This window comes from Protobothrops mucrosquamatus, unplaced genomic scaffold, assembly GCF_001527695.2.
Source record: "Protobothrops mucrosquamatus isolate PMUCROS unplaced genomic scaffold, P.Mucros_1.0 scaffold10, whole genome shotgun sequence".
Classification (NCBI taxonomy): domain Eukaryota; kingdom Metazoa; phylum Chordata; class Lepidosauria; order Squamata; family Viperidae; genus Protobothrops; species Protobothrops mucrosquamatus.
The window spans coordinates 3,013,567-3,029,217 of record NW_015386397.1 but is presented as its reverse complement, the minus strand read 5'-3'; positions in this window follow the sequence as shown (position 1 = coordinate 3,029,217).

Below are 15,651 nucleotides of genomic sequence, written 5' to 3'. Positions count from 1 at the left end.
ATGTGTGCCTCCAAGCCATGACAGATTGCTTGGGCTGGAAGTGTTCCTTTAAAGTTTTCTTGAGGTCGGAGTATGATACCGTTTCCAGCGAGTCCGGGGCGATTAAGCTCTCGGCGATCTCAAAGGCGTCTTGCCCACAAACGCACAACAATGTGGCAGCCTTTAAGCCTTCCTCTCGAATCTGGTTTATGCGGAAATACGTCTCGACTCTTGCCACATAAGATTCCCACCTCTCGGGGTGGGAGACGTCGAACTCCGCTAAACGCCCAACTTTTGCCATGATCGGAGATCAGGTTTCTTCTTCTTCAGCCGCATGCACCCTCCAGCGATTTCGTACTGGCAGGATAACGCTGACTTCCACACCGTTTCTCTTCCGTACTTCTTTGGGTGAGTCTTCTAGCTTTTCCTAGCTGTAGAGACTGAATCCCATCCTCGTTGCCAGTGTTAAGTCCGGAGAATAATGGCGCTTGAGACGAAGCATCACTAACAAATCTTTATTGTTTGCTTCCATTCTACGAACAACCAGAGCAGAGGCACGCAGGCCTCTATTTATACCCTCTGATCCCCGGGCAAGTTCAACCAATCATGAGGTGGGCTTTTCCCGCCTTGCACATGCGCACAAGGCTGGCGCCGCTCAGTCTGGTCCCGGGCAGCTTCTGCAAATGCCCGGGACTCTTGCAACGTCCCGAGCCTGCCTCTTGCAGGCTCAGGACACAACAGGTAACACTGAACTATTCACTTCCTTCAGCCCTAGGAACTGGCCAGCCACTTCTGAAAAATACAGCCAAGAAAATTGCAGGGGTGAAAGCACACATTTTGCCTCATTTGCTACAGCACCAGACTCTCCAAATAGCTGATTGACACATGGATTCAAGGGACATGATCCCATACCTGCCACTAGTGTCCTGCTACCAGTGTTCTTATGTCTTTAACAGCACCCCTGTTATTTTTGCATCCAGGATGGACTCTCTTTCCCATGCCCCTCCAATATCCTATTGAATCTATACAGATTTATATATCTCTATATAAATAATTGGACATTTTCACAAATGTCAGGAATACTTACAAAACAGTATACAATAGTGCTGCCAGAGCTAGTTTGAAGAGAGGTATTTGGCAGGCCAAGGCAGATTATAAGAGGAAGATTGAAGATTTTTTTTCATAACAATGATGTGAGGCAGGTGTGGCAGGGGATCCAACAAATCACCAATGATAGACCCAATAACATCACTCATTGGCAGAAGAGCTGAATCATTTCTTTGCCCGCTTCGAAGTGAAGCCATCAGAGGCAGCTGTGCTACAGCCACTAGTCCACCGCAGTCCTCACCTCACAGTGGAGGAGCATGAGGTGAAGAGTACCTTGAGAGCTGTGAACTCAAGGAAGGCTGCTGGACCTGACGGCATTTCTGACTGGATGCTTAAAGACTGCACAGATCAGTGGGCTGTGGTCTTTACCAAGATTTTTAATCGGTTTCTATGCCAGTCCACTATTCATCCTGTCTGAATGTCTCCATCATTGTTCCATTACCAAAGAAGTCCTTTATTAACAGTCTCAGTGATTATAGACCACTGGCACTCACCCCATTATCATGAAGTGTTTTGAAAAACTGGTCCACAGGCACATTGTGTCCTGCCTCCCATGCACACTTGACAGTCACCAGTGTGCATACAGAGCAAAAAGAGCCACAGAGGATGCCATAGCCATCACTCTCCATACTGCTCTGGAGAGTGGGGGACCTATGTAAGGATGCTCTTTGTGGATTTTATCTCTACATTTAACACAATTCTTCCATATACACTGGTGTCTAAACTTGTCAATCTCAGATTTTCACATTCAATCTGCCTTTGGATTATGAACTTCCTGTCTGGCTGCTCTCAGAGGATTAGATTAGGCAACTATCTTAATACGAGCTCCCCACAGGCCTGTGTGTTGAACCCCCTACTTTACAGCCTCTACACTTATGACTGCAACCCCACTCATCCCACCAATATTATTTAAATTTGCGGATGATACAAAAGTAGTGGGGTTTATCTCCAAGGGGGATGAGTCTGCCTACTGGGATGAGGTGGAGCAGTTGCTCTTGTGGTGCAGAAACAATAATTTGGTTCTCAACACAACTAAGACCAAGGAGCTTATAGTAGATTACAGGAGGAATAGATCAGACATTCAGCCCCTGATCATCAGTGGAGACTGTGTGGAGCAGGTGGCAAGCATTAGGTTTCTGGGTGTTACCATAAAGGAGGACCTGACCTGGATTGCTCATGTTATAGCATTGGTTAAGAAGGCCCAGCAGAGATTATACTTCTTGAGACTTCTCAGTCTCAACTGAATGAAAAACTGCTGGTGAACTTTTACTGTTGCTCAGTGGTGGGATTCAGCCAGTTCGCACCACTTTGGCAGAACTGGTAGCTATTTTTTTGTTGCCCAGGCCCAGAATGGACTTCCAGAACCAGTTGTTCACATATTTGAATCCCACCACTGCCGTTGCTCCATAGAGAGCATTCTAATCTATTGCAATTTGTGTGTGGTTTGCTTGCTGCACAGTAGCAGATAGGAAAGTGCTCCAGAGGGTCATTACCATCACCCAGAGAATTATTGGCTGCCCTCTCCTCCCCCCCCCTGGACAAACTGTACAGTTCCCGTTGTCTTAGGAATGCTCAAAATATTCTTAAAGACTCATCTCATCCTGGACATTCTTTTTTTTTGAACTATTACCATCTGGCAGACGGTACAGGATAAAAATAAGGACAAATAGGCTGAAAAATAGTTTTTATCCCAGAGCTATAACAGTATATAGTGCAACATTGAAGTGCAATATTAGGGGCAGCGCAATGGTGAATAGAATGTGAAGGGTGTATGTATATAATGTATGTTCTTATTTGTGATTTTTACTTGTGTGTAGTGTGCATTGTGGTCAGCACTTAATTTCATTGTAAGTTACATAATGACAGTAAAGATATTCTATTCTACAAGATTTTATTACCATTATTATCTTACTAATATATTATACATTACCTCCAAATTCTATAGTTCTCTTCATTCAGCAAATTTGATACAAGAATGTAAAATAAAATATCTAAAAAACAGTGACTCCCCAAAGATTAACTGGCAAATTTCATGACTAAATGAAAATCTGTGTGTATAACTAAGATTTAAGTGTTGTATTAATATATAATTTATAGACAATAAAAGTTACCTTGACCGAAGTACTGCTTTTATGTCCCTGCTTTTATAATATTGCATACTAGGTGAGTGGCAGCAAGTTAAAGATCAAGAACCATTTATCTAACAGCTGCATTATACTTATAAAGCATTTCTCTTTTGGACTAGAGCTCAATCCCTAAATCTTCATAATAATGATGTATATCCCCGCCCTTTTGGCATTAAGAACTACAGTCTTCCACATACTATTAGCAGTAACACATTTGAGAGGAATGATGCAGGTTTTATATATGGCAGGTTTTATGTATACAGATATATATTAATTATTAGTGCTGCAGCAGATTTTAAAAGTTGTTAAAACTAAATTAATTATTTAATTTAATATATTCAATTTAATTTATTCAATTTCTTAGTATTTAAGAAAGATTTATTTCGTTTAAAGACTGAAATTAGCCAGAGATTACTGTCAAACACAAATCAACAACTTTTGTTCGAACAACACCTGCCCTCTATTATCTACTAGTCTACTCTTTAGCAACAATTACTTAGTTAGGAGGATGCAAGGAAGAAAATACAAAATGCCTAAATATTTTTAGCTTTCACACAGTAATGATTCAAACTGTTGTTCAGTAATTCATTGAAATTATTCATATTCATGAAAAGCAAAATAAAAGTATACTAAAATTTGAAAGAGATAAATATGGACAATTTCATTTCAGTTCTTGAATATACATATTAGGAAACAAGGTAGTAATGTTAAAAAAAAGTCCATTATCATGGAACCGAAATAGAATGATGGCAGTGTTCCAATATCTCAGGGGCTGCCACAAAGAGGGAGTCAAGCTATTCTCCAAAGAGCCTGAAGGCAGGACGAGAAGCAATGGGTGGAAACTGATCAAGGAGAGAAGCAACTTAGAACTAAGGAGAAACTTCCTGACAGTTAGAACAATTAACCAATGGAACAACCTGCTTCCAGAAGCGGTGAATGCTCCAACACTGGAAGTTTTTAAGAAGAGACTGGACAGCCATTTGTCTGAAATGGTGTAGGGTTCCTGCCTGAGCAGGTGGTTGGACTCGATGACCTCCAAGGTCCCTTCCAACTTTATTATTATTATTATATTATAGTACAGACAGCACCAATCAAAAGATCCTATTTGACGTCTGTCATGTGAAACAAATGGACTCCAGATTTTTGCTAACCTTTCTTTCTCTATCTCTGATTACAACCAATTGATTCACCTTAATTTTTTTGGCACTTTTCCTTTTTAATTATTTTAGACTTCAATAGGATTGATAACAATAGGATTTACAGACATTTGGCTTAACAAAGAATATAATCTTCAGATACCAAACATTTCCCTTAATCCTGAACACATTCTACTAGAATAGTCAGGAACAACTCCCTATAAGACCTGTTATTTATTGAAGATATCCAAAATAACAGAATGGCATAGAAGGTCTAAATTCCATTGTTCACATCACAAAAGGAAGTACCAACTCTAATAAACTATTCAGCAAATAGAAACCAAGTTGAAACAGCTGTTTAAAAAGAATTAAGAGATATTTGGGAAAAAATTAAATTGGATAGAATTTTTAAAAAATAACTAAAAAAAAATATCAAAATCAAACTTCAATAGCCAGTGAGGATTGTGTTCAAAAAGAAAATCAACATTGGTAGAAAAATAATATGCAATGTTTTACTCAGACCAGTCAACATTTTCAAATGTCAAAAACATTTCTACATTCTCTGAGGCATACACAATAAAACTAAGCCATTATCTGGCTTAGCATAATGTGTGAACCAAGTTTAATATTATATATGAACTAGATCAGTATGGCTTGTATAAAATTACACTTAAAAACCCTGCATTGGTAGGAACTGTTTCCCAATATAAAATTGTTAAAATCCTTGAACTGCTTTGTGTTATAGTCTTATCTGAATCACTTTCTGTATAAATTCTCTCCCATCTTAACTACTCTATAAAGCAGAGAAACTTTTTTAATGAATATGGGCATGAAGAAGTCTTCATTCTCATTCCAGGTGGACAAAATTAGCAAGGAAATACTTGTAAATCCTTTTATCACAATGTTCAAACACTACAAATTAATGAAAGAAAACTGTTCTCCAGGTGCACCTCTCTGTTCCATTCGTTATCTCTTCCTTTTCTTCTTCCTTTTCACCTCATGCATCAGGAATTATCTAAAAGAGCAAAACACCTCCCAGAATTTGGAACAAGTTCAGAAGAACCAATGGTTTTGCATTGTTTCTTTCTTAGTCATCCAACCCCTTTTCATATCATTAGCTCTCTTAGAAGTCTTCTCATCCCATTCTCTAAGCAGGATGGTTATTTCTTCCAACACTTGCTACATTAAATACCTATGCATCTACTTTCGTCCCTGTCCCAGACTTATCTCTTTCCTTTCAATAAACTACCCACTTTCTTAAGAGGATACATCTGTTATAATATCCGATTTTCAGTCCTATCATACAGAGAAAGGAACAATATGAAGAACTCTACCCAAAGAAATTGATTGAGGATTTGTTTATGAATCCAGTAAGAAATAATAAGCACAGCTCAGAGATGACTAACTTCTCATTGTAAGATTCTGAAGACCAACAAGCTATCAACATCTTATCCTAGTTCTATATGTAGGTTCATATATAATTGCCTCTCAGTAAATATTTATGAAAAATTCTTCTTGATATGTTTATGTTTTTATGCATATTTTTCTATTGTCTACAGTTTTGTGTTCACTGCATTTTGCAGTTTTGCTTTAAAAATGTTTTATGAGTTATCTTCACCAAAATGTATGCTTTTACTGTAGAAAAAGCAATTTTTTAAAAAAAAATGGAGTGTAGCTTTCTGTTGTCAAGCCACATGTATACATTTTCTTTAAATTTTTAAAAAGGTTTGCTTTTTCTATGGTAAAAGCATTCATTTTTTAATACACACATGTAGTAGAATCATAGTAGAATTAAAGAAGTCCATTTACAAAGTTTTGCATTTAATAGAAAAAAATTGAGTCCAGATTCTACTATTTATTTAGCAGTCTGTTAATCTAAATTTAGTCTGACAACTGGTGAAATTATCTCCTTTGCATAAATTATATACTCATACAATTAGACAAATGATGTAAAAGTACACAAATGATATAAATATGGATTTAATGGACAATTGTATTTAATAATCAGGTATTATTCCTACTCTGTTAAAACAAGGTTTTATACATTTCAACTCTTTTATATACTCTCAATGGGTTCACTTTCTCATCATCTACTTTACATATTTAAGAGTACCCTAAGAAGAATTAAATAATTTATATGATAAATGCCACAAATTCTCCTACTTCATCCAAAACAGAATTGAGGAAATTGCTGACAGTTCAATATATGTTCCAAAATGTGATACATATGCATAGAATATAGAACAATAGAGTTCAACCCTCTGCTCAAGCAGGAGACCCTATTTCAGACAAATGGTTATCCAATCTCTTTTTGAAAGCCTCCAGTGTTGGAGCATCTTTTGAAGGCAAGCTATTTCATTGGTTGATTGTTCTAACTGTTAGTTCTAGGTTGCTTCTCTGTAATAATCACAGGATTAAACAGGGAACCAAGCAATCTCAATTTAATCCTCTGATTTATAATGGGGCACCAACTCATGTGACTCTCATTCTAATCTTGGGAAATATTTCACTCATATTATGCAGACCAAATTCAGCAACACATTTTCAGCTGTGTGATTGTGCCCCTGAAACTGATAGCAGCCCCAACTTCCCAGGAAAACGCAAAAGGGGCTTATATTTTACCAAGTCTATTCCAGAGACATCTCTATATTACCAACTATGTCTCTGCTATAAAACAGTTGCTGACCCTGATCAGTAAATATAAACAGTACCACTGGCCTACTTTATGGAATGTTTGTAAGGATTCATGATGGTATAAAATTATGCAAAACATCATGGTGTCAATAATCTGTTTAGGACACTTTGAAGGACTTGCAGCAAAAAGTATGCAAAATGTAAAACAGGAGTTTGCAGATTGCAAATGGACAAATCTTTACTTTGTTTTCCGGTTTTCCATTTGTGTATCAGTTTAAAAACGTTTGTAAATTTGTCCCAATCTGCATCTGCACATCGATTTTCCTTGTATGCATATCCTTATCAATTTTTGTAATATATTATTGGAACCAGTTTTCCCTAATATTACTTTATATAATATTTTGTACTCATGCTTTATGAACATTTGTTTCTAAACATTTTATGTGAATGACAAAAGTGAGAAATGAAGTGTAGAAATCAAATGGATCGCTATGTTTTAGTTTACATTGATTTAAAAGTACAGTAAGGTAAGTTTATATTAATATATTAATCAAATGATTTTTTTCTGCCATCATTTAAGAATAATTGATGAGCTCCCTTTGGCACAAATAGTTGAAGATCCCAAAGGTAAAGTTACTCAGGGCACAAGAAGGTGGAGCTCCTTAATTCTTCTTTTAGAAAGTAAATGCAACTACAGGGTCAGGGAGCTGCAAATTGGTTCAAGAAAAAACATGTTTACCCACCAGCCATGATCTACCATTCCCCAGCTGCTATTAGTTCAGCTGGAAGTAAAAGTCAGGCAACTGTTGCATCCTTTACAAGCTGTTCAAAGAAGACAGGTAACTAAACAGCATGCCTGAAATAGTCAACATTCCTCATAAAACCAAGTCACAATCTGTCACTGCTTTTAAGCTTTTGAAAATATATTTCATATTGACATAATATGAACTCAGGAATAATCTATATTTAAGATTTATCCATGACTTTTTTTGACATGGTTGTCTAAAGAAATGTTTCCATGCCAGGATAAGATTATGGAAATTTCATATCTTTTACTTACCGTACATACTTTACTTCTTATTTCCTGGCCTCATCTATAGTACTGCCCACTATCTCAGGGAAACAAGCCAGCTGGAATAGCAATATTAAATTGCAACTTGCATGCTCTGTAGCTCCAGAACACAGCCTGTGCAGAGTAAAAAGAATGTCAACAACCCCCCCCCCCAATCCTCCCGTTCCTGCCTTCTGAATTAAAACGAGAGAAAGCCAAGTTTTTTCTTTTGTGGTCTTTACATATTTAAACTGCAGCTAGAAGGAAGTGGGAAAGAAAACCATCGCAAGACACTCTTTGGGTTTTAACTTTTTTTCCTTGTCTCTTTTCGAAGTTTTCAGTGGTTGCAGCAGGTTTTGGTCTCTTCTGTCATGCTGCGAGGTTACCCACGAAGCACATTTGTTTTGGGGGGAATCCCCACTCTGATTGCTAAGCTTGCTTAAACCCTCTTCCTCCACCTCCTCCTCCTCACTGGAACTCCCTTGTCTACAACGGTGGGGCAGGAAGACCCCTGCCAGGGGATGGGGATGGGGATGGGGGTGATGGAGATCTGCCCTCTGCGGAGTAGGGGCAGGGTTACTATGCTCTCTGTCAATTAGGTTTTATTTCCTTTCTTTGCCCCCACTCCCTCCCTGCCTTTCCTGCTTGTAGCTGCCTCTGAGCCCCTCATTCTTGGGAGTTAGCATTGCCGGCACCTCTTTCTCCTGAGCCCCTCATGCTGAGTTACTGTTGCCACCCAAGAGCTGTTTTAAAGTTAGGGAATCTTTGGGGATAACCAACTAGCACCCTGACATGCGTCCGATGCCCCCACTTCAATGGCAGAATATGCACTCCCCCCAAAGCCCCTGCAAACACCTATTGGCAATCGCATGCTGCTCCCACAGTACCATTGCTGCTGCCTGCCATCCATCCGATTGGTTGGCAGTAAACTGTGGCCAAAAGCCCAGGACAAAGGCAGTTTTAGCTAATGGACCGGGCTGAAGGGCACAAGGCAGACGGCACGGGGCCCATTGGCCAGGGAGAATGGGCAGGGGGCTGCCAGCTGAGGAGGAATGCTGGAGGCAAATGGGCAGAGGCTCAAGGAGAAGGAGCCTTATGGTCCTAGATCAGTGAGCAAGTGGTGTTTGGAATTGTTTGAAGCAATGGGGCAGTAAGTGAGCAAGCAAGTAGCATTGGCCCCCCAGGGATGCCCCGGAGATGGCAAGGGACTGGCCCCCAGCTGCCCTGGCCCTGGCCCTGGCCCCAGCCCTGCCCAGCCTGGTGGCCCCCAAGGCATGCACACAGGAAGCAGTGAGCGCATGGGAGCTGACAGCATCCGGCAGCAGGGGCTGTGTAGCCTGCTGTGAATACCGGGCCAGACCTCCAGCAGCAGTGCTGCTGCAGCACCAGCATCACACAGAGTCAGGAGAGGACATGATGTGGACCGCTGGACACGCCTACTCCATCCCATCTTTTTTTGGTTGGAGAGCTGGTCACCACTGGTCATCTCCTCAGCCTCCTCGAGGGTCTTGCTCTTGGCCTGCAGGTGAAGCACATTCCCCTCATGCACCTCGGTACCTACCATGGCTGCCAGCCATTTGTGCAGGTCCATTAGGCAGCCACCCAGAGCTGCAGGCCCGCCCATGCAGCGAAGCGCTTGGCTAGGAAGCCCCGCATAGAGGTGATAGAGCACGCCCAGGGCCACGCCCACCCAGTCTGCTGTGACCACCACAGCCGTGCCTGCCCAGTTGGCCACGCCCCCTCTGAGGGCACCACAATGCTGATGCGGCCCTGGCACTTTGCGATAAATAAATGGGTTTTGGGTTGTAGGTTCGGCACCCGTTCTCTAAAAGGTTTGCCATCACTGTCCTAGAGGCTTTCAGCACTCAGATACAATCTGCAGTTTGGAGAGGCTGTTAGGATCTTTAATGTCTAGCTCACTCTTTTTAGATGATTGTCTTTGCTTTCTACACTTGATTGTAAAAGAGCTTTTGCATTTCTTTGTGTTTTAATTCTGTCTGTGTTTTAATTAATGCTATTTCTTCTTTAAAAATGTGGTGCTAAGATACAATAAAGGAGTATTCTCAGTAAATGTAACATAAAATCATTACCAATTATTTTTTAAAGTATTTCAGTTGACAACATCTGCAAAAGTAACATTATCAGCATCTAAACCAACCTTCCCTAGCCCCAGACAGGATATCCTATGCATAAATGCATTCCCTCCTTTGTTTGGAGATGTCCATGGAAAAGAAAAGCAGAACTTCCTGAGGCAGTTCTTCTCCTGTTCATCTAAGGAAACAGTTTTCCTAAATCTATTTCTACATAGAGATTTATTCCTACTCTACTATCATGAGGGAACTCTTTTTTTCTACTTTTTCTTGCATATTTTTCTTGCATTTTAAGCTTGAACCTTTCCAACTGATAAGGGGTTATCCTGTAATTATCTATAGGGAGATAATAATTAATATAATTAATATTATTCAAATAACATTTTGTCTCAGCAAGTGCCTCCAAGATGAGTACCCAGCCATTTCCCAGCACTTTAAACCCATATATCATCTTATTGGGATGATTCTTCCACTCAAAAGCATTGCTAATATTAATATGAGAGCTGTGTGAAAAGGCATAGCTCTCCTAACTCTTAAGTTATTTCACTCTATTAACCTTTGTGTTGGAGTGCATTTGGATAGCAGTTGTCAGAAGAATGGAATAGTATTAGTTCCCCTACTAGACTAAATGAGGTCACTGCCTTCACCCATACCAAACCCACTGTTTAAATTAAGCAGAAAATTAACTAACCACATGTTTGGAATATTATATTTTTTAAAAAAGAAACTAATGCTCTTTTTTTTTTAACTATCTGGATTTCAGAAAAAAATCTTTTAACTATTATATCCCCTGTCTTCTTCAAGATAGATTAGAAAAAAGTTATTAACTTCTTCATTCCAGAACATTCTTCCAGACCAATTATTATGGAATTATAACCATCCCAAGACATCATTATGCCAAAATCTTCCCATCCGAGAAGCAGAGGAAGATGCTGTCTCATAGTATACTGCTTGTGAAGGTCATAAACAGCATATACATTCTGTTATAAGGCTCAGAAATTTAGTATCATCCTTAGGCAGATTTTATAGACTTTCCCATATCTGGATGAGTTTGTTCTTGGCTTGAGGACATAGCCTTCTCTTCATCCTCAACTTTGAAGAAAGTTCTACCACAAGTTCACTTATTCTTAGCCAATTAAAAGCATCAGATTATTGGACAATAAGGAAACAGTTTGCTTAAAAAATTAAAAACACAGAAATGTCTAGGCAAATTAAAGATTATAGGGAATATAGCAGTGGTGCAGAATTTTTAGATTTTAGATTTTGGGGGGACTTGAAAAAAAATCAGCAACTTAAGTTTATCAGAGATTTAAAGTGGATAGTCCTTAAATAAAGGAAAAAGAAAAGTAATTCTTAATTGTATTGGACATTTCCAAAATTATTTATCATCGCCTGGACTTCAAGAATAGGCATAAGCCTCTAAAAATGGTAATCAGTGGAGGTGGAGAAACTTTAAATCCTAAAATGACTGCAATCCATTGCCTGGAAAGCAGGTCTTTTAAAAACAATTATTGCAACCAGAATCTCCTGCTTTATACTGTTTGGGTCCTTAGGGATCCTAGGCTGAGATTTTGCATGACATGAGATGCATGCCTATGGGCCCAAGACTGCCTCATTGATTAAGGTAGTCCTCAACTTATAATCAAAATTAGGACCAGAACTTTTGCCGCTAAGCAAGGTGGCTATTAAGTGAGACACACCCAATTTTGTGACCTTTTGCTGCAGTTAAATGAATCATTGCAGTTGTTATGTAATATGAAGTTATTAAATGAATCCACCTTTCTTTATTGACTTTGTTTGTTGGAAACAGGTTGGAAAGATCATAAATGGCAATCATATGAATCTGGACATTGCAATCATTGTAAATACATGTCTGTTACCAAGCACCCAAATTTTGATCACATGACTATGGGATGCTACTACAATAATCATAAATATGTAAGTTACTTTTTGCATCTGTTGTGCCTTCGAGTTACAATGTCAACTCTTTGTGATTATACAGTTACATTTTCTCCAAAACAATCTAACCTGTTCCTTAGTTTTCCAATGGTGCATCCATCACCGCTGTAATTGAGTCCATCCACCCTCTTGCTAGTCATCCTCTAATTCCCTTTCATTCATTCTACCTTCCCCAGCATTTCCATTTCCTAGAGAGTTAAATCTTTGGACAATATGATAATTTAAGCCTAGTCATTTCTGCCTCCGATGAGATCTCTGGATTGATTTGTTCAATGACCCATTTTTCCATGATATGTTAAGGAGTCATCCCCAAGGCCAAAATTCAGCAATACTAACCCACTGCTTCAAAGTCCAACTTTTACTTCCATATAATGCCACAGAGAAATACTATTTCTTACTGTATTCTAATCTCTGTAGAAATTGACACATCCCAGCATTTGAATATCTTTTCTAAGGTTTTCATGCCTGCTCTAATAAATACTAGTTTGCAGCATATTTCTTATAATGCTACCTACCCCCACAAGCAACATATTGCAAGATATGAAAGGAGGATCCTTGAATGTAAGCCCATTATTTGAATAGTCACTTTTATTGCATTTTTAGCAAATTGTTATGACTTGAATCAGAATAAAAGACTGAAAATGTTTCAAACAAATTTAATACTTAATGCAGCAAACAAAATAGCCCTGTTCATATATCAATATTATAAAAATTAGAATTAGGTTAAGAGAAAAGCAAAAAGAAGCTTGTTTTTATGCTTCTAAATCACATTCTAGATGAATTAGTCCCACAACCCTCCTTGAACTGGAAGTTAAATTCTTCAGAAGGAAGCTTTCTTTGATCAAATGGACTTCCCTCAGAATTGGGAGTCTAAATGGTTCTCAGCCATCAGAGAGTCTACATACAGGTCTTTCTCTTCTACCTAAATTCAGTTTCTAATGTATGGAATATTGAAGAGATAGGTGATAATAATTCTTATCAAAATCTTCAGACGTATATATATCTGGAAAGACATTGTATGTTTTCCATTAGGACTCACTGGCAAGGCTGTAACCAGTTATTTTCTTCTGAAAGACAGAGTTCTGAAAATTTGGGAGAGCACTGTTTGTTGGAAAGACATAATACAGAGACATCAATATTAGCCGAAGGTAGTCCCTTATATATGTGTGTATGAAAATTAATACATCCTTCCAGGATCTTTTTAAGAAAAACAAATGCCAACGGTATTTATCCCCTTTTACCACAAGAGGGGGATGCAGAATTCTTCTTACTTTCTCTGGTCTATAAATTCCAGTTCCATCCCCCTCCTTTAACTGCTCCTTTATAGGCAATTACAACACAAGGCGTTAAGCCATTAATGTAACATATATCTGCCCACATATTGTCACTGCATAGCCCCAGGATTACTTCTAAGGGCCAAGTACCGCATTACATGGCTGGTTTTCCAAAAGGAACAACCAAATAATTCAAAATAGTAGATGGCTTTCATTTCATGGTGATAGAAAACAACTTCTTTATTGCATTGTCAGGAATCAAAACAAACAGGCCACAGTTCAAAGAGCTCTTCTGAGGACTTTTGCATCGCCAGGCATTCATACCAGGCCTTTTCTTTCAGTGTTTTCCTACCTCCAAAATACTGCCTCAGTTGAAGCAGCAATTGGATCCACATGCTCAATTGTACCTTATTTTCAATCATAGTAGGTCCCCAAAAATTCTATCTTGGGTCTGGAGAAATAGTTGGGAAGTTAATAATAGGGATACAATACCGGTAGCACTCCAGAATAAATAGACACTGTTTTTGATTCTACTTCTCATGAATCCCAGTTTGCATGACTAATGGTGAAAGATGCTTGGCATTATATGTCAGTAATTAGAAAAGAGACACAAGTTCTGCATTCTAAGTTTAGAAAGACATGCATAAATGAGACAGAAAAGGGTGCAAATATCTGATATCTAGGTAGAAGGACAAAAGAAACTCTTCAATCTTCCTTTTCAAAATATCAAATAAAATATAAATTCTATCTGAATTCAATTCCTGCTGACTCTTTTCACAAATCCATGTTGATTTTTTTAGTAATAAAATGGAAGCTAATTGCCACTGCTTTCTTCTGGGATTTTTAAAATTCAAACTCTTTGTCTAGTCCACAGCACTATCATTTCCTAATGATCTCTCCTCCAAGTATGAATTAAATCTTAATTAGATTTTTCTCCTAATCATCAAAATCCCAACAAAAGTGTATCTTGATACAGGTCACTGTAGTCACTCATAGAAACACAGGGGAATGTAACAGATTTAGTAGAATGAGAACAAGGGCTAGGATGAGTTGCTATAAGTGACTTATACAATCCAAAATTCATAACCCCACATTTGATGCTAAGTAGTATTACAGTAAGTTATTTGCTTGACATTTATCTTTTAAAGCTGATTCCCAGAGCTATAGCCAAGTATAATGTTTATGGGAGGCTGAATCATGATTACAAGCATGATCCCTCACATTTTAAAAAGCTACTTCCACTATGAACATAAGGGGAATTCCTTCATATTTTCCACAGTTTGGTCTGCAATAAGTACCAAATAGTACTCAATAGTACTATACCCAGTACATGTATTTCCACTTTTTCAAATTATTCTCTTATAGCCTACTTTGATCTAAAAGTTCAAAGATAGCTGTATAAAGAACTGAAGCCAGATCATTTTCTATTCAATGTCTTTTCTCTGCTTTCTGTCAAAATAATTTGAGATTTGGTTATTCTTTTTTCTGAAGCAATTTGTTTTTCTATGTTTAATCTTTATTTAAATAAAGTAGATTCTGGAATTGAAAATGAATATTATTATTACTATAAAGATAGTAAAACTTAGGAATTGCTGCATCCTACAATTAGATATATACACATACACACAAACATGAAAGAAAAATGACTAAGAAAGACATATAATCTAGCATCCTGTATAGCCCAGAGCCTTGAAAATCTGAGGGTTTGTCACAGTAATAGAAGTTAACATTTAAGAAAGCCTTGGACCACCCAGTGCCATAAAAACATTAGTTCCTTAATAGCTCGTTAGGGGCCATCATCTAGAACATGGTCGTGGCTCATTGAATAAAGCCGTCCCTCTCAAATTTGTTGAATTGCCTCTCTTTATCATGATCTCCCTCTTCCAGAAACAGAGGATAAAAGAAAAAGAGAAGCTGTGTGTCGAAGAAATGAGGAATCTGTAAAAAAATGTCACCCATAGATATTACTTCACAAATATACAAGGATGTAATGTTAAAAGTTATAACTAGCCCAAAAAATACCTTGGCACCTGCTAAGTAACCAAACTGCACTCCTGCTTTCTTTCTAAATAACATGGATGAAATTGGCTGGTAAGTTTTATTTTATTTATTTTATTTTACAAAATTTATATGCCGCCCTTCTCCCCATGGGACTCAGGGCGGCTCACAGCATGTTAAAACAATATACAGAATTACCCCTTCTAAAAACCAATTAAAATCCAAATATTAGTGGCTGTGACTATTTAAAATCATTAAAAATTATCCCTATTTAAAATTCACCCTAGGTCAGGCCCG